Source organism: Myxine glutinosa, chromosome 4 (assembly GCF_964187855.1).
Source record: "Myxine glutinosa chromosome 4, kmMyxGlut1.1, whole genome shotgun sequence".
Lineage (NCBI taxonomy): Eukaryota > Metazoa > Chordata > Myxini > Myxiniformes > Myxinidae > Myxine > Myxine glutinosa.
Window position 1 is genome coordinate 13,365,552 of NC_136264.1, and position 27,500 is coordinate 13,393,051.

General features: G+C 42.1%; 1 protein-coding gene across 1 annotated transcript in view; it reads left to right on the forward strand.

The window, feature by feature from the left end:
- Positions 1-27,500, forward strand: part of LOC137424446 (methylcytosine dioxygenase TET3) — a 308,223-nt gene that overhangs the window by 245 nt on the left and 280,478 nt on the right. The window lies entirely within an intron of this gene.

Genomic DNA, 27,500 nt, shown 5'->3' on the forward strand with positions numbered 1-27,500 from the left:
ACGGTGCTGTGAGTGTGCGAGCTTTTGTACAGCGGCGAGGAACACACACACCAAGGAAACCCTTATTCAAAATGGCTGACGAGATTGTTGTAGTTTTTGAAGTGACTCTTGTTTGGAGGATCGACTGTCCGAGTGCAAGATCAATTGTGTTCGTGCGTTCGCCTAACAATGGACGGACGTATCGTGCGTGTAGGCCGACTTACATACATATAAACATATTACATACATTATCCTTTGTCTCGCACTTCCAGTATATGTGTTATTGTGTGTATGTAATAATAATGTGTGAGTGTGTCGGTTTGTAGAAAGTGTAACTTTCAAACTGCACTACGGTTTACATGACTGAGTCCGCGATTATATCTTTCACTCGTTCCTTTCATTCATTTTCTTTTTGCTTTCTGATTTTCATTATTTCTCTGTCTTCTTTGTACATAAAACTAATTTTCTTATTAACATTGTTCAATGAATGAGCAACGAATGATTTAAAGGCGACATTGGGCATGTTGAAGATGTATAGAGATGTATAGATGCCATACCGTATATGGAGAGATGTACAAAGTCTGTATAAAGATGTGTCGAGATGTACAGAGATTTATAGAGCTGAACAGAGCTGTATAGAGATGTACAAAGATGTACAGAGTCTGTACAGAGCTGTATAGAGATGTACAGAGATATACAGATACCATACCGTATATAGAAAGATGTATAGAGATGTACAACGTCTGTATAAAGATGTGTCGAGATGTATGGAGATGTACAGAGATTTATACAGATGTACAAATATGTACAGAGTCTGTATAGAGATTTATAGAGATGTACAGAGATTTATAGAGATGTACAGAGTCTGTATAGAGATGTAGAGTCTATATAGAGATGTACAGAGTCTGTATGGAGATGTACAGAGTCTGTATAGAGATGTACAGAGTCTGTATATAGATGTACAGAGTCTGTATAGAGATGTACAGAGTCTGTATAGAGATGTACAGAGTCTGTATGGAGATGTACAGAGTCTGTATGGAGATGTACAGAGTCTGTATAGAGATGTACAGAGTCTGTATAGAGATGTACAGAGTCTGTATAGAGATGTACAGAGTCTGTATAGAGATGTACAGAGTCTGTATAGAGATGTACAGAGTCTGTATAGAGATGTACAGAGTCTGTATAGAGATGTACAGAGTCTGTATAGAGATGTACAGAGTCTGTATGGAGATGTACAGAGTCTGTATGGAGATGTACAGAGTCTGTATGGAGATGTACAGAGTCTGTATGGAGATGTACAGAGTCTGTATGGAGATGTACAGAGTCTGTATGGAGATGTACAGAGTCTGTATGGAGATGTACAGAGTCTGTATGGAGATGTACAGAGTCTGTATGGAGATGTACAGAGTCTGTATGGAGATGTACAGAGTCTGTATGGAGATGTACAGAGTCTGTATGGAGATGTACAGAGTCTGTATGGAGATGTACAGAGTCTGTATGGAGATGTACAGAGTCTGTATGGAGATGTACAGAGTCTGTATGGAGATGCCCTTTTAACTGCTCACTGACCAATGCATAGTGATTCAGTGAACCATCCATCTGCAGTGATATTATCAATCTGCCTTTGTCTCTCTGACACACACACACACACACACACACACACACACACACACACACACACACACACACACACACACACACACCAACACACCAACACACACACACACCAACACACATCGCCATACATTGACACACACACACACACACACACCAACACACATCGCCATACATTGACACACACACACACACACACACACACACACACACACACACACTCGCACATACATACACACACACACACACCAACACATCGCCATACATTGACACACACACACACACACACACATCGCCATACATTGCCCCTCCCTCCCCCCCACACACACACATTGACACACAAACACACATTGACCCACCCACACACACACATTGACACACAAACACACATTGACCCACGCACACACACACACACACACACACACACACACATTGACACACAAACACACATTGACCCACCCACACACACACTTCGGTTGGAGGACAGTGGAACATCCCCTTCTTGCTCTGCTTGTCTCCATACCTGTCTGCTGCTCCATTGACTTATTTGTTGTCCCTCCTGGCATGGTTTCCCTTCGTTGTACAAATACAAGTTTGTGTCTCACTTATTAACCGGTCATTGAACCTCTCCACTGGGATTTCTAACCGTGTACCAGAAACATGGGGAAAACAACGTGGAAGGGAGAGTTGTCCCAACCCCCTGACCCGGGTCTACTGTCAGTGATATAACACCGGTCGCCTCTTGTGTGTCTTTCAGAAATTTGATTTTAAAAAATAATTCCTTCCAGAATGTCCCCTCCTTCGTTTCCTTCAATGGCAATGCCTCAAACTCGATCGGAAAATCATGGAAAATCATGGATGCGAGTAAGAGAGAACATGGGACAACACCAAGGAGTTTAAAATGCACTTCTCTGCAACTACATGGATGCTTCCTTGCAATCATTGATAACAAGGGAATGAAAATTAAATCCTTCATTTAAACACATGTCCACTGGACATAGTATCCCACACTCTCCCCAGTAAGCCCATGTTTGCAGGTTTGTTGTGCATTTGCATTTTATTTCCCTCATTTAACAAGTTCAAAAGTTCATTCCATGGCCGAGTGTTAATGGCTGAAGACGCTCAGTTCGGTTCAGCGGAGAAATCAGACTGGGTGTGCTCTCGATATTGTATTGTTTATCGGGTGTGTATATCTCGCTATCACATGTTATCACTGCCTACTGGTCATGCATGTGTATATCTCACCATCACATGTTGTCAGTGCCTACTGGTCATGCATGTGTATATCTCACCATCACATATCAGTACCTACTGGTCATGCATGTGTATATCTCGCTATCACATGTAATCACTGCCTACTGGTCATGCATGTGTATATCTCACTATCACATGTTATCAGTGCCTACTGGTCATGCATGTGTATATCTCACTATCACATGTTGTCAGTGCCTACTGGTCATGCATGTGTATATCTCACTATCACATGTTATCAGTGCCTACTGGTCATGCATGTGTATATCTCACCATCACATGTTGTCAGTGCCTACTGGTCATGCATGTGTATATCTCACTATCACATGTTATCAGTGCCTACTGGTCATGCATGTGTATATCTCACCATCACATATCAGTACCTACTGGTCATGGGTGTGTATATCTCGCGATCACATGTTATTAGTGCATACTGGTCATGGGTGTGTATATCTCACTATCACATGTTATCAGTGCATACTGGTCATGCATGTGTATATCTCACCATCACATATCAGTACCTACTGGTCATGGGTGTGTATATCTCGCTATCACATGTTATCAGTGCCTACTGGTCATGCATGTGTATATCTCACCATCACATGTTGTCAGTGCCTACTGGTCATGCATGTGTATATCTCACGATCACATGTTATCAGTGCCTACTGGTCATGCATGTGTATATCTCACCATCACATATCAGTACCTACTGGTCATGGGTGTGTATATCTCGCTATCACATGTTATCAGTGCATACTGGTCATGGGTGTGTATATCTCACTATCCCATGTTATCAGTGCATACTGGTCATGCATGTGTATATCTCACCATCACATATCAGTACCTACTGGTCATGGGTGTGTATATCTCGCTATCACATGTTATCAGTGCCTACTGGTCATGCATGTGTATATCTCACCATCACATGTTGTCAGTGCCTACTGGTCATGCATGTGTATATCTCACGATCACATGTTATCAGTGCCTACTGGTCATGCATGTGCATATCTCACCATCACATATCAGTACCTACTGGTCATGGGTGTGTATATCTCGCTATCACATGTTATCAGTGCATACTGGTCATGGGTGTGTATATCTCGCTATCACATGTTATCAGTGCCTACTGGTCATGGGTGTGTATATCTCGCTATCACATGTTATCAGTGCCTACTGGTCATGGGTGTGTTTATCCTGCTGCTATCACATGTTATCAGTGTGTACTGGTCATGGATGTGTATATCTCACCATCACATATCGGTGCCTACTGGTCATGCATGTGTATATCTCGTTATCACATGTTATCAGTGCCGACTGGTCATGGATGTGTATATCTCGCTATCACATGTTATCAGTGCATACTGGTCATGCATGTGTATATCTCACCATCACATATCAGTACCTACTGGTCATGGGTGTGTATATCTCGCTATCACATGTTATCAGTGCCGACTGGTCATGGATGTGTATATCTCACCATCACATATCAGTGCCTACTGGTCATGGGTGTGTATATCTCACTATCACATGTTATCAGTGCCTACTGGTCATGGGTGTGTATATCTCACGATCACATGTTATCAGTGCCTACTGGTCATGGGTGTGTATATCTCACTATCACATGTTATCAGTGCCTACTGGTCATGGATGTGTATATCTCACCATTACATATCAGTACCGACTGGTCATGGATGTGTATATCTCGCTATTGCATGTTATCACTGCCTACTGGTCATGCATGTGTATATCTCACCATCACATGTTATCAGTGCCTACTGGTCATGGATGTGTATATCTCGCTATCACATGTTATCAGTGCCTACTGGTCATGCATGTGTATATCTCACCATCACATATCAGTACCTACTGGTCATGGATGTGTATATATCTACATGTCATATTGATTTCTACGTGACATGTGTGTTGTCACATCATCAATGTCAGTTTTGTACAAATAAAAACTTTTTGCTTTTGCTGAAAAGTAAACATTAAAGTTTCCACTAAGAGAAGTAATGCAGTTTTTGCAAAAACTTTACATTATATTGTACTTTAAAATAGTAGTGTGTTTCAAAACCTTTACATTATATTGTACTTTAAAATAGTCGTGTGTTTCAAAACCTTTACATGATGTACTTTTAAATAGTGGTGTGTTTCAAAAACTTTACATTATATTGTACTTTTAAATAGTCGTGTGTTTCAAAACCTTTACATTATATTGTACTTTTAAATAGTCGTGTGTTTCAAAAACTTTACATTACATTGTACTTTTAAATAGTCGTGTGTTTCAAAAACTTTACATTACATTGTACTTTTAAATAGTCGTGTGTTTCAAAAACTTTACATTATATTGTACTTTTAAATAGTCGTGTTTCAAAAACTTTACATTACATTGTACTTTTAAATAGTCGTGTGTTTCAAAAACTTTACATTACATTGTACTTTTAAATAGTCGTGTGTTTCAAAAACTTTACATTACATTGTACTTTTAAATAGTCGTGTGTTTCAAAAACTTAACATTACATTGTACTTTTAAATAGTCGTGCGTTTCAAAAACTTTACATTACATTGTACTTTTAAATAGTCGTGTGTTTCAAAAACTTTACAAATACATTGTACTTTTAAATAGTCGTGTGTTTCAAAAACTTTACATTGCATTGTACTTTAAAATAGTCGTGTGTTTCAAAAACTTTACATTACATTGTACTTTTAAATAATCGTGTGTTTCAAAAACTTTACATTATATTGTACTTTTAAATAATCGTGTGTTTCAAAAACTTTACATTACATTGTACTTTTAAATAGTCGTGTGTTTCAAAAACTTTACATTATATTGTACTTTTAAATAGTCGTGTGTTTCAAAAACTTTACATTACATTGTACTTTTAAATAGTCGTGTGTTTCAAAAACTTTACATTACATTGTACTTTTAAATAGTCGTGTGTTTCAAAAACTTTACATTACATTGCACTTTTAAATAGTCGTGTGTTTCAAAAACTTTACATTACATTGTACTTTTAAATAGTCGTGTGTTCCAAAAACTTTACATTACATTGTACTTTTAAATAGTCGTGTGTTTCAAAAACTTTACATTACATTGTACTTTAAAATAGTCGTGTGTTTCAAAAACTTTACATTACATTGTACTTTTAAATAGTCGTGTTTCAAAAACTTTACATTACATTGTACTTTTAAATAGTCGTGTGTTTCAAAAACTTTACATTATATTGTACTTTTAAATAGTCGTGTGTTTCAAAAACTTTACATTACATTGTACTTTTAAATAATCGTGTGTTTCAAAAACTTTACATTATATTGTACTTTTAAATCGTCGTGTGTTTCAAAAACTTTACATTACATTGTACTTTTAAATAATCGTGTGTTTCAAAAACTTTACATTACATTGTACTTTTAAATAGTCGTGTGTTTCAAAAGCTTTACATTACATTGTACTTTTAAATAGTCGTGTGTTTCAAAAACTTTACATTATATTGTACTTTTAAATAGTAGTGTGTTTCAAAAACTTTACATTACATTGTACTTTTAAATAGTAGTTTTTCAAAAACTTTACATTACATTGTACTTTTAAATAGTCGTGTGTTTCAAAAGCTTTACATTACATTGTACTTTTAAATAGTCGTGTGTTTCAAAAACTTTACATTACATTGTACTTTTAAATAGTCGTGTGTTTCAAAAACTTTACATTATATTGTACTTTTAAATAGTCGTGTGTTTCAAAAACTTTACATTACATTGTACTTTTAAATAATCGTGTGTTTCAAAAACTTTACATTACATTGTACTTTTAAATAGTCGTGTTTCAAAAGCTTTACATTACATTGTACTTTTAAATAGTCGTGTGTTTCAAAAACTTTACATTATATTGTACTTTTAAATAGTAGTGTGTTTCAAAAACTTTACATTACATTGTACTTTTAAATAGTAGTTTTTCAAAAACTTTACATTACGTTGTACTTTTAAATAGTCGTGTGTTTCAAAAACTTTACATTATATTGTACTTTTAAATAGTCGTGTGTTTCAAAAACTTTACATTACATTGTACTTTTAAATAATCGTGTGTTTCAAAAACTTTACATTATATTGTACTTTTAAATAGTCGTGTGTTTCAAAAACTTTACATTACATTGTACTTTAAAATAATCGTGTGTTTCAAAAACTTTACATTACATTGTACTTTTAAATAGTCGTGTGTTTCAAAAGCTTTACATTACATTGTACTTTTAAATAGTCGTGTGTTTCAAAAACTTTACATTATATTGTACTTTTAAATAGTAGTGTGTTTCAAAAACTTTACATTACATTGTACTTTTAAATAGTAGTTTTTCAAAAACTTTACATTACATTGTACTTTTAAATAGTCATGTGTTTCAAAAGCTTTACATTACATTGTACTTTTAAATAGTCGTGTGTTTCAAAAACTTTACATTATATTGTACTTTTAAATAGTCGTGTGTTTCAAAAACTTTACATTACATTGTACTTTTAAATAGTAGTTTTTCAAAAACTTTACATTAATATTGTACTTTTAAATAGTCGTGTGTTTCAAAAATGTTACAGTATACACTATGGTCTTCTTCACCATGGAGTAGCTGGAGTAGCTTCACCATAGGTCAGTGGATTGGTTTCAAATTGTGATTAAATAGGAACAGGCAAAAACATGTCCCTGAATTATAGGGGGTTGGAGTGTGTGTCTGTGGTTGTAGGATGAGGTGTGTGCATGTTTGTGTGTGTGTGTAGGATGTGGTTGTGTGTGTCTGTGTCTGTGTAGGATGAGGGTTGTGTTTAGGATAAGTAAAGTGTAGCACTCATTGACGTGTTCACGCTGGTCAATTAATTTACCTTTGTCTGGTTTTATTTAGCCTTTTAACAACTTTACACTTGCATTTCATTGTTTGTGGTTATACTGTATCTTTATTTGTCAGTAAATTAATAGTTATTTTACCTCTGGCATCTTTTGATGCCATGGTGTTTCATTGCTCGAACACCAGTTGTCTGCTTCAGTAAGGTTCAATATCTCCTCTGTGATCCCTGTGAAGAATAATCCTTTTTGACCATGAATGATAAAAATCAATCACTGTTCTACATCTTATGGACATTGCACACTGTCCTTTTGGGTGGTGCTCGATGCTACCGTCTGGTGAAAATACCCCCCTCTCTCTTATATGCTGTCCCTTTGTAATTAATGAACATTCTTCCTGTCTTGCTCTGCTCTCTCCTCTCGGCTTATTTATGTCTTGTCAAGTGGTACGTGGTACAAGTTTCTATGCAAGCTCTGCATTTTACGTTTGATGATGACACTTGGAGGCAGAAACAAGTGCCCAAAAACTAGTCCTAACTTGCTGTAGTCACATACTTCCCCTTAGGCCTTAGGGGTAGGAGTTTTGTAGAGTTCGCTCTCTATCTATATCTCATATCGTGCGAGAGGATACATATAAACGCTTGTGATTGGGTGTGTTTGTCTGTGTGTCTGTGTGAAATAGTTGTTTTGGTGTACAGTGTATGATGAAGAAATCCTCCAGACCTTTAGAGAATTGACAGTTTCATCAGATGTGTCACCAAAAATACACTGTCATTGAATTTCACGGTTAATCTGCCACATTTTTTTCTCATGGAAAATGCCTGTTGGAACTTGACTGCAAAGCAGAGATGTGCAACACTCAAACATGTCAGCCTTCTTGGAGGATCACCATGCACTCCTTAGAGGCCTCTGGTTATTGACTGAATATATATATATATATATATATATATTTGTACTAGGGAGGGGGTGGGGGCGGAGGGTACCTGGCACTGCCTGGGCGGGTAAACTTTTCCCAGCGGGGGATTCAGGACGTGTTGGACATTGAAAAGCTGAGCTGTTAATGGCCTCATGATGGTTACCTTTTGCCTGCGGACAGGCGGCAGCACTGCCTGACCCCACATCCCAATACACACTTTATAGTGGCCTTCGGTAGCCTCAAAATGGCGTCCAAGCCCAAGGTATGATAGATTAAAGCCTTGCCCAGATTTTGGAGTACCTACACCTAAAATATGGGGCCTCTAGGTGCCACGGTTCGGCCGTGAGAGGGTAACGTACAAACATACAACACATACAAACAATTGAAATGACTTAAAAGATTTATATCGGTATATGGCTTGGATACGGGAACTGAGTGGCGTGCTGACGAGGAGGGGAGTGAAGCTGAAGGGAAAGGTGTATGCTGCATGTGTGAGAAGTGTTATGATTTATGGGAGTGAGACATGGGTAATGAATGTAGAGCAGCAACGAAGGCTGGAAAGGGTGGAAATGCGAATGGTTCGGTGGATGTGTGGAGTATCGTTGAGAGAGAGGAAGACAAATGATGAATTGTGAAAGATGATGGGAATAGAGCCTGTGATTGATGCTGTGAAGAGAAACAGGTTGAGATGGTTTGGTCATGTGTTGAGGAAGGATGAAAATGACTGGTTGAGAAGAGTGATGGAAATGAATGTAGAAGGAAGTAGAGGACGAGGAAGACCGAGAAAGACTTGGCTAAAGATGGTGGAAGAAGAAATGCGGGCAAGGGGGTTAACAAGGAGAGATGCAGAAAATAGGGGAAAATGGAGAAGATTGTCATGGGGACCGCAAGGCTAACATGGCCTTAAAATGCCTGTTGTTGTGTTGTTGTATATGGCTTGGATAGGTTGACAGGATGGCTGAGTGGAACAGGCACGTGCCTCTAGGTTGTGGAGCCTGGGTTCAAATATTGACCCCCGGTGTTTCATAGACAGAGCAATTCATCAATGTGTGCCGTCCCACGGATGGATGGCAAACTTGGCGTCCCTTCCGACGGCTTTAGTTGGTCGACGTTAAAGATCACACGGTGTCCTTCGCGAAGATTAGGCAAGCGATTGCCGGTACTATTGTTTAATTACCAATTCCTGTCCTAACTACTGCTGGCAGAGGGATGGCAAACCCCTCAGCATGACTCCAGGCTGAGAAACAGCTACGGTAGAACCAACGCTCTGGAGTACGGTACATCGGACTGGACATACTTGGGTATGCTTGCATGAACAGACACATTGTGTCTCAATGCTCCTGGTATGTATGAAATTCAGTTTTTTTATTTTAAAAAAGTTCAATGGAGGCCGAAAGAAGTCTCCAGATGTCTCTTATTATGCTAATGATATGCAAGGACTGTAAAATATGTTTCTCTGTGATGGCTTCTTTTTTCTTTCTTTCTGTATCCTAACCTTTTTTTGTTGTCTAACTCTTTCCTTCTCTTTGTATTTTCATTTATGCCGACGTTTCTTGATATTTTTGTCAGTAATTGTGTTTGTAGGTTTTACACCCATGATGCCTTGTGTGGTGTCCTTGGGCGTTATCCGAGGGCTTCTTTAGCCAGCCTTCATCCTGACAATTTCATCTTGCAATTGAAGTTCAAAGGTGGAAACAGCAGTCCTGGACTGTTATCTATAGTAAGTATATATATATAAACTTGTGACTAATACTTGTGACTTGCACATTGATCGTGCCCCTTTTTGGCTCTGCCGCGCAGTAAATGTCCTGTGGAGATGTCTATATCTCTATACTTCGACTACTAGAGAAAATGTCCCTCAGGATGGCACACTTACCTTTGAGCTATCTCGTCTCGGTTAAGTTCTCCACTTTCTGGCAGTATGCCCTATAGGTATGCACACTCAACTCTAGACTGTCTAGCCTGGGCTCGAATCCCGACCCAGCTATAAACTCATCATTCCACAGACAGGGTGATTGATCATCGTGTGCGCTGTCCCCCCCCGGATGGACGCTAAACAGGCGTCCGCTTTGCCCGCATTAGTTGGTGAACGTTGAAGATCCCATGGTGTCCTCCGTGAAGAGTAGGCGAGCTATCGCCAGCACCCTGAACGAGTTCTAAATACCCGCCCTAACCTTACAGAGGGCGGCATCAGCGGCCCAGCCATGCCCTCAGCCAATAATGCTACTCCACAGCCTTGCGCTGCCTACAAAAGAAGAAGATTTCTCGACCTAAGTATAAATTGTCAGACCAATGCTTCGCCTGCAGGGTGTTGCTTCCCGCACATCATCCCTTTATCAGATGGGCATTAAGCTGGGAACCCATCTGCTGGCATCGATTGCTGGTGGACGTTAAAGATCCCACGGTGTAATTTGGCAAAGCAACGGCGAGTTATTGCTTGGCACCCTTGGCTAAATTCCAAATTGCTCTCTAAACGAGCATTGGACTTCGTAATGGTCGCTGTCTAGTTAGAGCTCTCAAGGCAATTTCAGTGGAAAAAAACGACCGGAAACGTACCCGGATACGGAATTACGCCAGTTAAAATTTCCCTGATCTTTCGAGCATTTTTTGGGGGTATCGGTACTGATGGGGGGGTTATGAAATTTGGAGCATTTTCTGGAGTATCAGTACTGATGGAGTATCGGTACGGCATTTTTTGGAGTATCGGTACTGATGGAGTATCGGTACGGCATTTTTTGGAGTTTCGGTACTGATGGGGGGTTATGAACGTTGGAGCATTTTTTGGAGTATCGGTACTGATGGAGTATCAATACGGCATTTTTTGGAGTATCGGTACTGATGGGGGCTTATGAACATTGGAGCATTTTCTGGAGTATCGGTACTGATGGGGGGTTATGAACTTTGGAGTATTTTTTGGAGTATCGGTACTGATGGAGTATCGGTACGACATTTTTTGAAGTATCGGCACTGATGGAGTATCGGTACGACATTTTTTGGAGTATCGGCACTGATGGAGTATCGGTACGGCATTTTTTGGAGTATCGGCACTGATGGAGTATCGGTACGCCATTTTCTGGAGTATCGGCACTGATGGAGTATCGGTACGCCATTTTTTGGAGTATCGGCACTGATGGAGTATCGGTACGACATTTTTTGGAGTATCGGCACTGATGGAGTATCAGTCCGACATTTTTTGGAGTATCGGCACTGATGGAGTATCGGTACGGCATTTTTTGGAGTATCGGTACGCCATTTTATGGAGTATCGGTACTGATTGGGGGTGGGGTGGGGGGGGGGGGTTATGATCTTTGGAGCATTTTTTGGAGTATCGGTACTGATTGGGGGGGGGGGGGGGGGTTATGAACTTTAGAGCATTTTTTAGAGTATCGGTACTGATGGGGGGGGGGGGGGGGGGTTATGATTTTTGGAGTATCATTACTGATGGGGGGTTATGATCATTGGAGCATGGGTACATTTGCTTAAACCGGAGAAGACGTATGGTTGATAGAGTGTGGAAAGGCGTTCTCGGTATGCTTGCTGAAGGTTCATATGTATTGAACAAACATAAAGTGGTTCGGTCGATTCTTGTGAAGGGGCTGAGTGTTGTAGATTCCATGTAAATATGAATAGGATATGAGCTCGAAGAAGAAAAACAAAACCCATGTGTTTGTGGTGGCATAGCTTGCCACATAGGTGACTTTTAAATCCGGTTTTGGATCTCGCACATGTCATACAAGCCACGCCCTTTGTGCCAGCTGCTACAACAACTTATACATGTGCCTTGCTTTTCGGCTGCCTCGCCCTGCTTTTGTGGTATCATCAGAAAGCTTCATTCAGTTGCATTTAAATTGTTTCTGTTTATTTCTGAGAAACCATCATGCTTCCATCCTTCATCAAACATTGTTTTGGGGTTGGGTTTCTTGTTTGGGGACTTGTTTTGGGTTATGCTTAAAACATTGTGTCCTGTTCCTAGCTAAGGTGTCCAGTTGCTGGAAATGGGAATGGGTTCTAAGACTTAGTGGGGTGGGCAGGGGAGGGGGCAAGCATAAACTAAAGAGCAGGTGCAGAGGTGGATTATAAATCTAAACTCGTGTTGTGTGTCCAAGGGTGGGGTCTTGGTCCTGCTGCGACGCTAACAGTTTGACAGTTACGGCCTTATGCAGAACTGAGGAGTCCCTGTTGCAGATGGATGTTTTTTTAAACTGCTGTTGCTCTCTTTTGCTTCTATACGATGTCTGGTGTTCATTCACATTCCATTGAACAGTTACTTTAAGGCTAGTAGTGCAGATAGACCGGACATCATAACTGCTACGATGTATTAATTCAAAATGACTGTTAAAATACCGGTAGTGTCCCAAACACATTTTCCACAAGAAACAAATGATTGTTTTTGACAGTTGTAATTCAATATACTATGGAATTATTCACTTTAGATCGGCGAGCAGAAATTTGGACAACCAAGTATTACTGATATTACTCCACGCTGGCCTGATTTTATAGAAAACCTGAACGGCACTCGGGAGAGCGTATACCTCCGCCAGGTTGAACAGTTTACGTTTTGTATCCCACTGATAGGCCTGCTGTGGATCAGGACCTGAACCAAAGTCGAATCGGCTATTTGTTGTCTCCTACCTAACTCATCCACCAAGTTTCGTCCAAATCGGTTCATAACTTTTGGAGATATTGTGCTATATATCCGTTTTTGGCCCCATCACTCAACAGTGAAGAATCACTTTCAAAATTACAGGATTTCGATCTTCACCAAAATTGAATCAATTCTTCCTCGTCACACAATCAACCTGTCCACCAGGTTTCGTCTGAATCAGTCCAAAACTTTGAGATATCACACTCATAAACAGAGACAAACAAGCAGGGATGAAAACGTAATCTCCGTCCAACTTAATCAGCCGTAAACGTAATCTCCGCCGTTCAAGTTTCTTTCCTGAAAGTCCTGAAAGTCCTCCCGCCTCTGGAACAAACTCCCTCACTCCCTTCAATCCCACTCCTCCCTCCAGGTCTTTAAAACAGCTGTTCACCACCATCTCTTATCTTCCCCCATCCAAAACCTTGATCTTTTCTACCCCCGCTAATTCACCCCAGATCCACTTTTTCGAAATTCCAACTTCCTTCCTGGAGGTCCTTGCAGTGTCCATATGTTTTATACCTCTCCCACCTACCCCCAAGCCCTCTCCCTCCCACAGTTCTCTCGATGTCCCTGCTCTCAAATGTTGTGTTTGTGTCTTTCCCCCTCTCTCCCCATCTTGTCTACCGCTCCCCTTATTTTGTGTTTTATGTGTCAGTTTGACTTTTTGTGTGATTAATGTTAGCTCTTTCACGAGCCTCGATCTTGTATACGGAAAAAAAAAAAAAACCAGTGGTGGAGGAGACTCAAGATTACACCATTTCATTTCTGGTTACAAGGGAAATTATGACGACATAATAAGCAGGTGGAACATATATACGTCATATTTTCTTCACCACTTGGCAAATACATACACACTAAGTATATATATATATATATATATATATATATATATATATATATATATATATATATATATATATATATATATATGTATATATATATATATATGTATATATATATATATATGTATATATATATATATATGTATATATATATATATATATGTATATATATATATATATGTATATATATATATATATGTATATATAATATATATATGTATATATATATATATATATATATATATATACAGTGAAACCTTGACTTACGAGTGCACCAACTTACGAGTTTTCCGAGATACAAGCCGTCGCTCGGGCGGTTTATTGCTTTGAGATGCGAGCCGAGATCTGAGTTACGAGCTTACGCCACCCGCCACCAGGTGGGTTCCGGTCACGTGGTTATCTTGCCGTGCAAGCATCTCTGCCGTATATCGCTGCTGCTTTGTTTTCGCATTTTGGTTATTTTGGAAAATTTCTTAGTTTTAACCATGGGTCCTAAGAAATTGAGTGCCAAGGGCAGTACTGAGAAGAAGAAGAGGATGATGTGCTTGGATATAAAACACGCAATCGTCGAAAAACATGAGCGAGGTGTGCGTGTTGTCGACTTGGTGAGGCAGTACGATCGTAGTACTTCTACGATATGTACGATTTTGAAGCAGAAGGAGTCGATAAAGGCTATAACGCCAGCCAAGGGCGTTACGATTATTTCAAAGCTCCGGACCTCTATCCATGAAGAGATGGAGAAGTTGTTGTTTGTGTGGTTGACGGAGAAGCAGCTCGCAGGATGCCGAGGAGGACGTATATAACGGCAGAGTTACCGCACCAGTGAAACCTTGACTTACGAGTTTAATTCGTTCTGTGACCGAGCTCGTAACTCAATTTGCTCGTTTTCTCAAATTAAATTTCCCCATTAAAATGCATTGAAATGCTATTAATCCGTTCCAGCCCGCCAAAAACCACACCAATTTTTTTTAAATATACAGTATATATAAAAATATCTCGCGCTTTATATTTCACCTGTATGCAGCATACAAGTTGGCAGGATGGCCTGGACTGGAGGTACGCACACTTGACTCTAAACTGTCCCAGCCTGGGTTTGAATCCCGACCCAGCTATAACCTGTCATGGGTGAATCACACCAAGTGTCGACAATCACACCGTTATATACGTCCTCCTCGGCATCCTGCGAGCTGCTTCTCCATCAACCATACAAACAACAACTTCTCCATCTCTTCATGGATAGAGGTCCGGAGCTTTGAAATAATCGTAACGCCCTTGGCTGGCGTTATAGCCTTTATCGACTCCTTCTGCTTCAAAATCGTACATATCGTAGAAGTACTACGATCGTACTGCCTCACCAAGTCGACAACACGCACACCTCGCTCATGTTTTTCGACGATTGCGTGTTTTATATCCAAGCACATCATCCTCTTCTTCTTCTCAGTACTACCCTTGGCACTCAATTTCTTAGGACCCATGGTTAAAACTAAGAAATCTTCCAAAATAACCAAATGCGAAAACAAAGCAGCAGCTATATACGGCAGAGATGCTTGCACGGCAAGATAACCACGTGACCGGAACCCACCTGGTGGCGGGTGGCGTAAGCTCCAAAATAACCAAAATGCGAAAACAAAGCAGCAGCGATATACGGCAGAGATGCTTGCACGGCAAGATAACCACGTGACCGGAACCCACCTGGTGGCGGGTGGCGTAAGCTCCAAAATAACCAAAATGCGAAAACAAAGCAGCAGCGATATACGGCAGAGATGCTTGCATGGCAAGATAACCACGTGACTGGAACCCACCTGGTGGCGGGTGGCGTAAGCTCGTAACTCAGATCTCGGCTCGCATCTCAAAGCAATAAACCGCCCGAGCGACGGCTCGTATCTCGGAAAACTCATAAGTTGGTGCACTCGTAAGTCAAGGTTTCACTGTATATATATATATACTATATATATATATATATATATAATATATATATATACATATACATACACACATAAAAATAAAAAAAACCTTTAGAGGCCATTTTTCCCCGCAAAGCGGGGGTTGGCCTTTTTCGGGGACCGTGGTTGTTGTTGTTTTTTGGTCCCCTTTCTGAAGCAATGTTTTACGGCCGGATGCCCTTCCTGCCGCCAACCCTTTTTGTCACCTTTTTACGACAAACAGGGAATTACCAGTGAACTGGTACTCAATTAGCCGACCTCGGAAGGATGACAGGCTGAGTCAACCCCCCTGGCGTTAATTCAGCGATCCTGGCGTTAATTCAGCGATCGACCGGGATTCGAACCCAGGATCCTAGGATCCATAAGCTGGCACCCGAGCCGCTAGCCCAACACCAGGCTGTATACACACATACATACGAAGTAATGACTTGCGGTTGGGATTAAAATCAAATGAATCCATCTTGAGATCCACCTTAAGGTCAGTGGATGCACGGTTGTTCGTGTTGCTGATCGAAATGTCGAGCAGTTATTTATTTTGCACATTATAGAACTCAAGATGGATTCATTTGATATATATATATACAGACTTGGCATTTAATATGGAATATTTTTTGGTGGGGGTGAACTTACTTTTCAAGATGTCTTAGAACCAAAAGTTCATTGGGATTATGTTGAAATTACTCTAGATTTTGTTAATGTGACCTTTAAAAGGAACAAAAACCACATTTGACATTTCGAAACAAATAAATTGATCCTTGAAAGTGACGTAAACTGATATCGAACTCAATTCATGGACAGTACTGTGTTAAACTTCTGTACGTTTTCCAGAAGTATCTCTTTATTTTGCACATTAGCCAAAATTTTTTTTAAACAAAAACAAAAGTTAAATTACGACTGGGATTATGGACAGTAAAATTACAGTTCAGTACTTCGTGTAACCCCCACGAGCATTCAGGAGAGCACGTACACGTTGAGGCATGCTGTTCACGAGATTTGCTAAGGTTTGGACAGGAATCGCTTGCCATGCAGTGACAATAGCCTGCTGCAATTCACGCACAGAGGTCGGCTGCTGGTCCAAGTGGTCGATTTGACACGTTAATTCTGCCCACAAGTTCTCTATCGGATTCATATCCGGGGACATGGCAGGCCACTCCATATGCTCTACACCACGGTCAGCAAGAAAGTGTTGGATCATGCGAGCACGATGAGGCCGTGCATTGTCATCTTGGAAGACAAAGTTTCCTCGAAAGGCTGCATGAGCAAATGGAAGCAATGTTTCTTCCAGAATGGCCCTGTACTTGAACTGGTTCAGGTTTCCATTCAGAACAACCAGGTCACTTTTGCCCCCTGCATGAAAAGCAGCCCAAACGGTCACCCCACCACCTCCAGCTTGGACTCTTGGCACTATACAATCTTTGTTGTAGGCTTCATGCACTTGTCTGCGCACTCGGACGCGGCCATCTTGACGATAGACCAGAAATCTAGACTCGTCACTGAAGATCACGTGATTCCAGTGTCCTGGCTGCCATTGACGGTGCTCTCTGGCCCACTGCAATCAGCGCTGATGGTGTTGTCTGGTCAGGCGTGGCTTTCTCAGGGGACGCCTGGCACGATAGCCTGCTTGAACCAGTCGTTGGTTGACTAGCCTTCTGGATACAGGCACATTTGTCAGTTGCTGCCACTCAGCCCTAAGCCGATTAGCTGACTTGGTACGGCCATTGCGGACTAACCGGTGCAGCTGGCGATCATCCCTCCTTGTGGTTCTGCGTGGACGTCCTGGCCTCCGTATTGGAGTAGGGACACCCCTCTGAGCATTTCGTTTCAGGATCTTTGACACCTGACCTTGAGTGAAGCCATACTGCCGAGCAATAGCACGCTGTTTCATGCCGTAATTTCGTAAAGCCACCACTCCATGACAAACAGCATTGTCGAGTTGACGGACCATCTCCAGAGGAAGCGGCAATAACTTTTGGAGATGTGCAGCAGTTGTTTTCCACTAATACAGAACGCAACAACCCTTGTATACCCAACTGTGAAGCCAATCATCAAATGCACCTGTCCGTACATTTTGCCACGCCACCTGTGATATAATCCTGTTATTGACTTCTTGCTGCGACAGACAATCAGTGACATGGTTCTTTTAACAAATAAATCACCAAAGTGTAAAAGAAACTCACCAGATTGATATACTGAGTTAAGAAAGTAAACCCAAGTCAAGAAAAAAAAAAATATTCCATATTAAATGCCAAGTCTGTATATATATATATATATATATATATATATATATATATATATATATATATATATATATATATATATATATATATATATATATATATATATATATTGTTGCGGATTCGGGGGTCGGCTCTCCCCTTTTCAAGGGGGGGTTAATCCCCTTGTCTTTTCAGCTGGCCGTCCCCCAATCCTGGAAATTATGACGCTCCTCCCGGTCGGTCTTGGGTAGGGTGATTGGTCAATTTGGGGTCCCAAATACCTAATTACCAACCCCGACCGCGAGCAGGGAAATAACTCCCGCTCCAACCATGGATAAGATGGAAATTGCCGAGCGGTTAGCAATCCGCGGCCCGAGCCATTAACAAAGACTAACCCGATCCTGAGTGGTTTCCAAATCGTGCCACATGTACTCAATTGGAAGAAAAGATGGAGGTGATCGAATAAGAGGAAACCAGAGTAAGGTAAGAACAAAGAGTGGGTTTATTAATTATTTACAAGACCTAAAGAAGAGGAAACGAAAGCATGTACAAGAAGAAAGAAACAAAAGGATACAGGGCAATCTTAACTATACAGTCTTACTTACAACCCAGGACAAACAGACAGACTCACACGGGATGGTAGTGGTAGGGGAGGAAGGTCCAGGCAGATGGTCCAGGCGATGGGATCCGGTCCAGGCTCCGGGTTCGCGGGCGAAGAACGGCAGGCAGCTTCGCGTGTTGTTGGCACACGACCGGACCTTACATATGCGAGGGGCTGGGATGCTAGGTGCGTATAGCGTGGCGAACGCTCTCTCTCTCCCGATCAATCAAGGTCCGTATCAAACGGCAGTTCGTATCAAACGATGGTTCCAAGCGATCCTCTGCGCAGTTCTTATCATCCACCGTCTCCGCGCTGTTCTCTCAATAGCAACGGTCCCCTACGCAGTTCGTGATATTCGAGCTCTCCCCGCGCAGTCCTGAAAGCAGTCCTCGCGCTTGTGCTTACATAACGCGCTTTGAAATCAATGCGCGCTTCATCGAGACACGCCCACCAGTGAGCTCACCTCAGCCCTGGTTGGATAGCGATGGCTCACCGGCTCCGCCCCTGATGGCTCGTTGACAGGGCCACGCCTCGTTCTTGGTGCTCCGCCCCCTTCTTCTCCAAGCTTGACCGCGTGCGTAATGGCGTTTGGAGCGAGGCAGTGAACGCTGCTGGGCGAGCAGAGGCGCGTAACCCAATTTGGAGAGAGAGACTGGCAAAATGGACGGAATGGGGCCTATCTTATTTAATTAATGCAATGCAGATTCAACTATTGGGAACACAGCCTTATCTGAAACACATACTAAGGAAATAACTGACAGTCCTATGGTGTCCTACGTGTTGCATATGTCCTAACTATGGGTGCGACCTTTGACCTTTTAAATGATGGAATATTTACAAGAAGTGATTATTTATTTACAAAGTGAGGGGCTCTCAAAACCACAACAATATATATATAGTCCGTGGAAGTGGAGGGTGAGCGCGTGAGGGTGAGTGGGTGGATGCAGAGGTGTGGATGTGGGGGTGCACGTGTGGACGTGGAGGTACACGCATGGGCATGGGGGTGCATGGGTGGATATGGGGGTGTACAGGTGAACGTACCCACAATGTTTTGCTAAGGGGTGGTGTGAGAAAAGTGCAACTTTATTTGTTTGTGTGTTGTTCATGATTGCAGAAACTAATGACAAGCAATGTTGATGGGGCATTGGAGATATAATGGGTTGTTGTTATTTGCTCTTTCTCTGTTAGTAAACATAAACTCATCATGGCAGCAAAGTACAACTTGCCCAAAATGTACAACTCGCCACCTGTGCACAATACGTATAATTTTTGAGTACTTTGACTGTACCACATTTTCATTTTGTGCTGTCATTTCGTCGTTGATGCTTGTTTATCTCAATCATTATCCTGTTGTATATTTTGTCATTTATTTTATATTTTATCATGTGAGACTGAGAAAATAAAGTTGCAACAAAGTTATAAATAAATCATACTAAAATACGCCATTTGTGTCTGTCCGTTTGTCTGATGAATTTTTGACGCCAACACATTCTGTCCTTACTTATCCAATCTCAACCAAACTTGACAGGATGACGAAGGGTTACACAATGAAGGTTGTAGCGCATTCATTTCCCACCCTCCCCAAGGGGGTTTTCTCCCCCCCGAGCAAGTTTGCCTGCTATTGCCATCAATGGGGTTGCACGTTGAGGTGTGTCCATATAAATGTTAAATTAGCTTTATCGTGGCGTGTTTCCAAAGACGCTTTTAATAACAAAATTAATGATAATTGCATATTGTTAATGTTATTACAAAACAATATAACACTAATAATGTCCCATTTCCCCAAGGCGTTTTTCCTGCAGTGATAACGTGTATAAACAGCTTATAGTTATAATGGTGTTTCTGTGGGGGCAATAGGAAGTAAAAATATTATAAACCACAAACATGCTTAGCTTTTTAAACAGTCGCTAATGCTTTTATAACACTAAATGAAATTTTTTTGAGGAATCCCAACATCCATGAAGTAAGGCTTACTTAAAGAACTGAGCGAAGATCTACTGTACTCGATATAACCCACACATGTTGGGATAACATGGCCCTTTCTGCCGCTACCGTGACATTTTTCGAAGTGAACTTTTGAAACTCGCTCCTGCTGTTTCATACGAAACTGAAAGGGAGAAGCTCGGGTGTTCCTTTACCAAGCAGCTAGCTTGTGCTTGCCAAGCCAGCCATTCCTTAATGGTTTTGAATGGAGTGCTTGCTCAAATGCTTAAACTACTTGGCGATCTCTACACAAGAAACTTGGCAAATGAACACACACCCAATGTTCTTGAAACCCGACCATAGATCGACTGTAATCTATATACCCTAAAGAGGAATGACCCTTCCTGCCCCTCCCGGAGTCTGCGGGTGTACTAGTGTTATAAATTCAATTTAGGTAATTTCTGGTCTCATTTGTCATTTTTGACCTACCCAGACTGTTTCCTACGATTTCTTTTCCTTGTTTATGACCTGCAGAATCATATATGACAAAACATTACTCGGTGTAAATCCAGACTCGTCTATAAAATCCAGACTAGTCCATATAGTAATATGTACTGTAATAATACGCTCCAACCACAGTACTGAAATTGCTTTCCTCAAAATCACCAACGACCTTCTCCTCTCCTCTGACGCTGGCAACCTCAACATTCTCATCCTCCTCGACCTCAGCGCCGCCTTTGACACCATCAATCACACCATCCTCCTCACCCGACTTGAAACCACCTTTAACATTACCGGCACTGCCCTCTCTTGGATCAAATCATACCTCTCCGACAGACGCCAGTTCATCTCCATCAATAACTGCAAATCCCCCACTGCTCCCCTCCCCCAAGGTGTCCCCCAAGGTTCAGTTCTTGGCCCCCTCCTCTTCATCCTGTACCTGTCCCCCCCTTGGTCACTTAATCCGCCGTCATGGTCTCCAATTCCACTGCTACGCCGATGACATCCAGCTTTTCATCTCCACCAAGTCCATCTCCACCGCCACCCACTCTATCCTGACAAACTGCATCACTGAAATAAAATCCTGGCTTCAAATCAACTTCCTCAAACTTAACTATGATAAATCTGAAATAATCATCATTGGCCCAAAAACGCTCACCAAATCCACCCATAACTTTGCCCTCAACATCGACGGTTTCCCAGTATCCACCTCCCCTCACATCCGGAATCCTGGCATCATCTTTGACCAAACCCTCTCCTTCGACAAATACACTAAACAGATCACAAAGACAGCCTTCTTTCACCTGAAAAACATCGCCCGTCTCCGTCCATCCCTCTCCTCCACGGCTGCAGAAACCCTCATCCACGCCTTCATCACCTCCCGTCTGGACTACTGCAACAGCCTCCTCTTTGGTTCACCCTCAATAATCATTTGGATCACTCCAATACATTCAGAACTCCGCTGCCCGTCTACTCACCCATTCCTGGACCCGTGACCACATCACCCCCGTCCTTTACAAGCTTCACTGGCTCCCCATCCCCCAGAGAATCCAGTACAAAATCCTCCTCTTGACCTACAAAGCCCTCCATAACCTGGCCCCATCCTAACTGACTGACCTCCTCTCCAGACACACTCCCACCCGCAACCTCCGCTCTGCTGGTACCAACCTCCTGACCCCCACCCCATGCGGACCAAATTCAGATCCTGGGGGGACAGGGCCTTCTCCATCGCTGCTCCCACCCTCTGGAACTCACTACCTCACACCATCAGAGACTCCTCTTCACTCACCACATTCAAAACAGCACTCAAGACCCACCTGTTCAACACTGCATTCAACATTTAACCCACAGCATTTAACCCCTGACTATCTCTTCTCCTTCTCCTTCCTTTTGCTTTGATTATTTACCTGTTGATTTTTGTCTTTTTGCACTTGTTTTTTGTACTGTCAAAAGCGTCTTTGGGCTTCTTGAAAAGCGCTATATAAAATAAATGTATTATTATTGTTATTATTATTATTATATACTACTTGCACAAAAAGAGGGTATCAAACCCTCTCCATCTCCCTGTTTCTCTTTGTATGATCAATGCAACCTTCTTCCTTCTGTTTTACTCCTCTGTCCTTTTTCTCACCTCTACCCTCCCTTTGCTTCCCTGTCATCTTTCCTTCATTGTGTATTCTCAATCTATCCATATCCACTTGTCTGGATATGCATTATGGAGATGACCCATAGTAATAAAACCTTCTATGGAAGCAACAATGCCAAAAATCCCGAAAATATTGACTATTGTGGGAAGTGTACGTTTGTAAGTAATAATGCTGAATGCACAAGTGGAAAATACAAGATAGGCCTTTTTCTGTTTCTTTATATGAGCGAGGCTCGTGGAAGAGCAAGGAGAACTGAGATTGGGACAAATGTCAAGGAAATTAACGAACAGGAAAAGAGGAGAGGAAGGATGGGAGGAAACACTGAAAAATAATAAAATGTGAAGGCCTTATACTTTCATCTTTAGTACAGAATTTGTTTGCTGCCATTTATTTTACAGTTGCCCAAAACAACTTGAGCATTTGGGTGCATTTCACGAGTCCTTATCCAACGTACAAGGCGAGAACGCAAATCTCAGCATGAAATTTTCCCAGCGTGAAAAGACATCGACGTGTCAAGTGACCTGTGATTTCTTTTTCACCTGATAAGGGAGAGAAAGGTTTGTCCAGCCTTGACTTTGCCTCAGCAGAAGGCCCAGATGGCATTTCTAAAATCCCGTATTCGCAAATACTGCTCTGCTGCTCTCATTTATCTGGTGTGTGCTCTCTTCAAACTGTCCTGCACATTTGGCCACCTCCCGTCTGCTTTAAGGGCAGCCATTATTACTGCAATATACAAGAAGGGTGAAAAATAGTTCCTCTCAACTACCAGCTGGTTCACTTCCAATTATAATCAAAGCAATGGAACACATCATCATTGCTGAAATCAAGTCTTTCCTCTTCTTTAACGGTCTAATCTCTGATTTTCAGTTTGAAATCCATCCCAGCAACTCGACATTGGATATTGTGAGCCGTTTCTTTCTCAACAATGGATGGAGGCCTGAATCTCAAACAAGAGGTCAGAGCTGTGTCCCCGGACATATCTGGGGCAATTGACACGGTCTGGTAAACTCATTAAGCCTCCCCTAACCCTCCCCATTCAAATGAAAGGTTGGTGTTTCCTTCCCTCTCCTCGCTCCTCCTATTCGTTCATCCCTTTGATTGTTGTGTCCATGTGTTGTCCCACTGTCCCCATCCCACTCTGCTTGCCAAGCTTTCTCTCTGTGGCATACAAAGTCACCTTTCTTGGTTTGCTGATGTCTTCCACGCTCACCGTCGTCAGCCTGTGGCTCAGGAATTCTCTCATTTCCTCACCCGGTAGAGTCTAGAGTGCCGCAGGACAATGTATTGAACCCAGTACTCTTCCTTATGTAGATCAATGACCTCTCCAATGCTTTGGCAAACCCTCTTGTTGTTACCATGGGTGATTACATATGATGTGGTACAATACTGTAAACCACTGACAGGCCAGCAGTAGCAGCGGCTTCCTCACCTGGAAAGGATCAGATTCTGATCTGACAAATAGAATGTCATTCAATCCAGGCAAACCTCGTACTCTCAATCTTTATCTCTGAATATCTCAAATAAGTGGAAGCAGACATGGGCTGCTGCTCTTTGCATTTTAGATCGGCCTCTCTGTTTTCTACCACCTCTACTCTGGTCTGCTCTTTCCTCCTGCAGTCTCTCCCAAGTCCCCCCAGGTCAAACATGTTCTCCTAGGACCTCAACACCTTCTGACAATTCTAAAGTCCAGGCTTACGGCTCTCTTCAATTCCTTTTGTGTAACTACCTCAGTCTACTCAATACCATTCTTCCCTCCAAGGCTGCAAGTTGGCAGTACAGCAGGATAATCCTCCACCGTTCCTGTGATCTTTCCCACTCAGTAAGCCTCCTATACTCCCCCCTCCCCCACACATTCTATGGAAATGAAACTGTTTCCTTCCTTCTCCTTGGTGATCCTTCTTGTTTTCATTTATCCCTTTGCTTGTTGCATCCACGTGTTGTTACGCTGCCAGTCTGCCAGTGTACCCTCTGTCACATCGATCTTCCAGGGCAGGGATGTAGCCAGAATTTTCAAAAGTGGGTGGAGTAGGAAGAGCTAATCTAACGTGTGTTGGTAAGTTAAGGTGTATTATTAAATGTAAATGAGTGTGCTAGTTTCTGATGTGTGACCCTCATAATGTTGTTCAGTTGCCTGATGTCACACCCTCCTTTCACATTCACATGAGGTCACAGGTGTTGCTTTAAATTACTGTTGGCTAGAGGAGACTTACCTGGGGTGGCAAGCTTCAGCAAGGTGCTTATTTTGCGGTCGTCATCAGTATCGCAGTGGTTGACTGCCTCAGCACAGGTGTTTGAATGGACATCTGGTGACATTGCCTCCCTCTTCACCTTCCACCTCTCCAGATTATCATACTAAATCAGCTCTGCATAGGGATAGTTCCACATAGTCCGATCTCTCCACACATATCCTACTACTGAAGTGAGATAATCTTCACAACAAGCTGAGGAATAACTTAGCGAAACGTCACATTTGACAAGTCTGTGAACGGTGAAGCAGTGCATAAAACGTCATTTTCTTCGATGAAAGTCACTCGTCTAGACTGACTGTAGTTGCATGTTCACACATGCACCCAGCAATCACTCTCTCGCTGACTCAACTGCAATAATTTGAAAGTGCACTGATTAAATTAGGTCACTGACACAATTGCACAGGGCCCGCAATCAGCCGGGAGAGTGTGTCCATCCTCAGAGGAGTAGTCTACTTTGTTAAGGTTAGTGTCGGCCTCGGTGGACAATGCGACCACTGAGCCTTATCAACTGAAAGTGAACTTGTGTTTTGTTGGAGCGAGTCTGCGTCTCTACATGAGCTGAGATGATGAAGGTAAAAGCAAACGAGACGGTGCTTGTCAAGGATCAGCAGCATGGCACGTGACGGTACCGAACTAGAGAGTAATCGAGTGTCTTTGTTAGGTGACGTCACTTGGGAGATCACCTGAAATACAGAGTAGGCTGTGGTGAAGCTGCCACGGGGAAATTGAACCATAAATAACAAACGAAAAACAAGTGCAAAAGAGTTCAGTAAATGAGTGTTGATGTTTGGTATTTACTGTATTTACTACTACGCACCAGCAGAGTGCACGTTGTTGCAGAAATTTCACTTAAAACTTGTGAGCAAAGCATATTGCAATAAAACCTATAGATTCCGTCATTTGGCTGTGTAGGCAACTGTCAGAAAGACACACTGTTTTTTCTTCTTCTTCTTTCTCCTCCTTTTTGAAAGAACAAAACAAGGGATTATTGTAATCGGCTCGGTCTGTCCGCCACGATATCTCCTCCTAAACTGTTCTGCAGAAAGTCACCAAACTTGTTAGTTAGGATCACCACGTGCCATGAAGGTGCAAGTGCAGTACAATTTAGGTGTCACCCCTCGGGGTGTTATCAAAGGGTGAAATACCAAAAAATGCAATTGTGGGCACAAATTCACACATCTTCAATGAAACTTTGTACATGCAATCAACATTGGGGGACTAACAAGGAATATGTAACTGCTTTTTGGATTTGATCCCGGTTTATCTCTCAGGTGGTGACAGAAGCCATAATGAAGAAAAAGATTGGAACTCAAATTTGATATTGGGTCATTTGCGGTGGAACTTTATGCCATATTTGAACTTTGCGTTAGGTGGGATTTTTTTTTTGTACCCCCCCCCCCGTCGCACCGCGGAGCGAAAGGGGGACTATTGCTTTCCCTTCGTCCGTGTGTCCGTCTGTCCGTGCGTGCGTGCGTAAGCGGAGGACCGCATTCGAATTTGGTGTGTGGGTGCAACCCACGTCAAAATCCAATATGGCCGCCGCCATGTATGTCTGACGCCATGTATGTCTGAACCATGTAAGCGGAATATCTTGAAAAATAAGCGAACTACTAACTTCTAATCTGGTAGGTGGGTGTATCTACGCATAAGGAAGAACGCTATTAAAAAGTGGGTCGCCACGTCAAAATCCAAGATGGCCGCCACCATATATATGTCTGAACCTTGTGAGTGAAATATCTTGAAAAATAAACGAACTACTCACGTCTAATCTGGTGTGTGGGTGTATCTAGGCATAAGAAAGAATGCTATTGAAAATTTGGTCACCATGTCAACATCCAAGATGGCCACCGCCATGTATGTCTGAACCTTCTGAGTGGAATATCTTGAAAAATAAGCGAAGTACCAACTTCTAATCTGGTGTGTGGGTGTATCTACGCATAATGGAGAACGCTATTGAAAATTGGGTCGCCACGTAAAAATCCAAGATGGCCGCCTTGCGTCGTCCACTTTGTCAACTCATCACTTCACCGACGGGGGACCTAGGCGTAACGCTTGTTTTTTTGTATACAAGATCGAGGCTCGTGTAAGAGCTAATATTGATCACAAAAAGACAAACTGACACATAAAACATATGATAAAGGGAGCGGGAGAACAAGATGGAGAGCAGGGACATCGGGAGATCTGTGGGAGGGAGAGGGCTTGGGGGGAGGAGGCATGGGAAGGGGGAAGGGGGAGGGGTTTTAGAGGTAAAAAAAACACATGGACACTGCTAGGACTTCCAGGAAATAAGTCGGTATTAAATCGTGAATTTGCGAATTTGAAGTGGGAAGCGTGGGAATTTGCGATTGCGAGCCACTG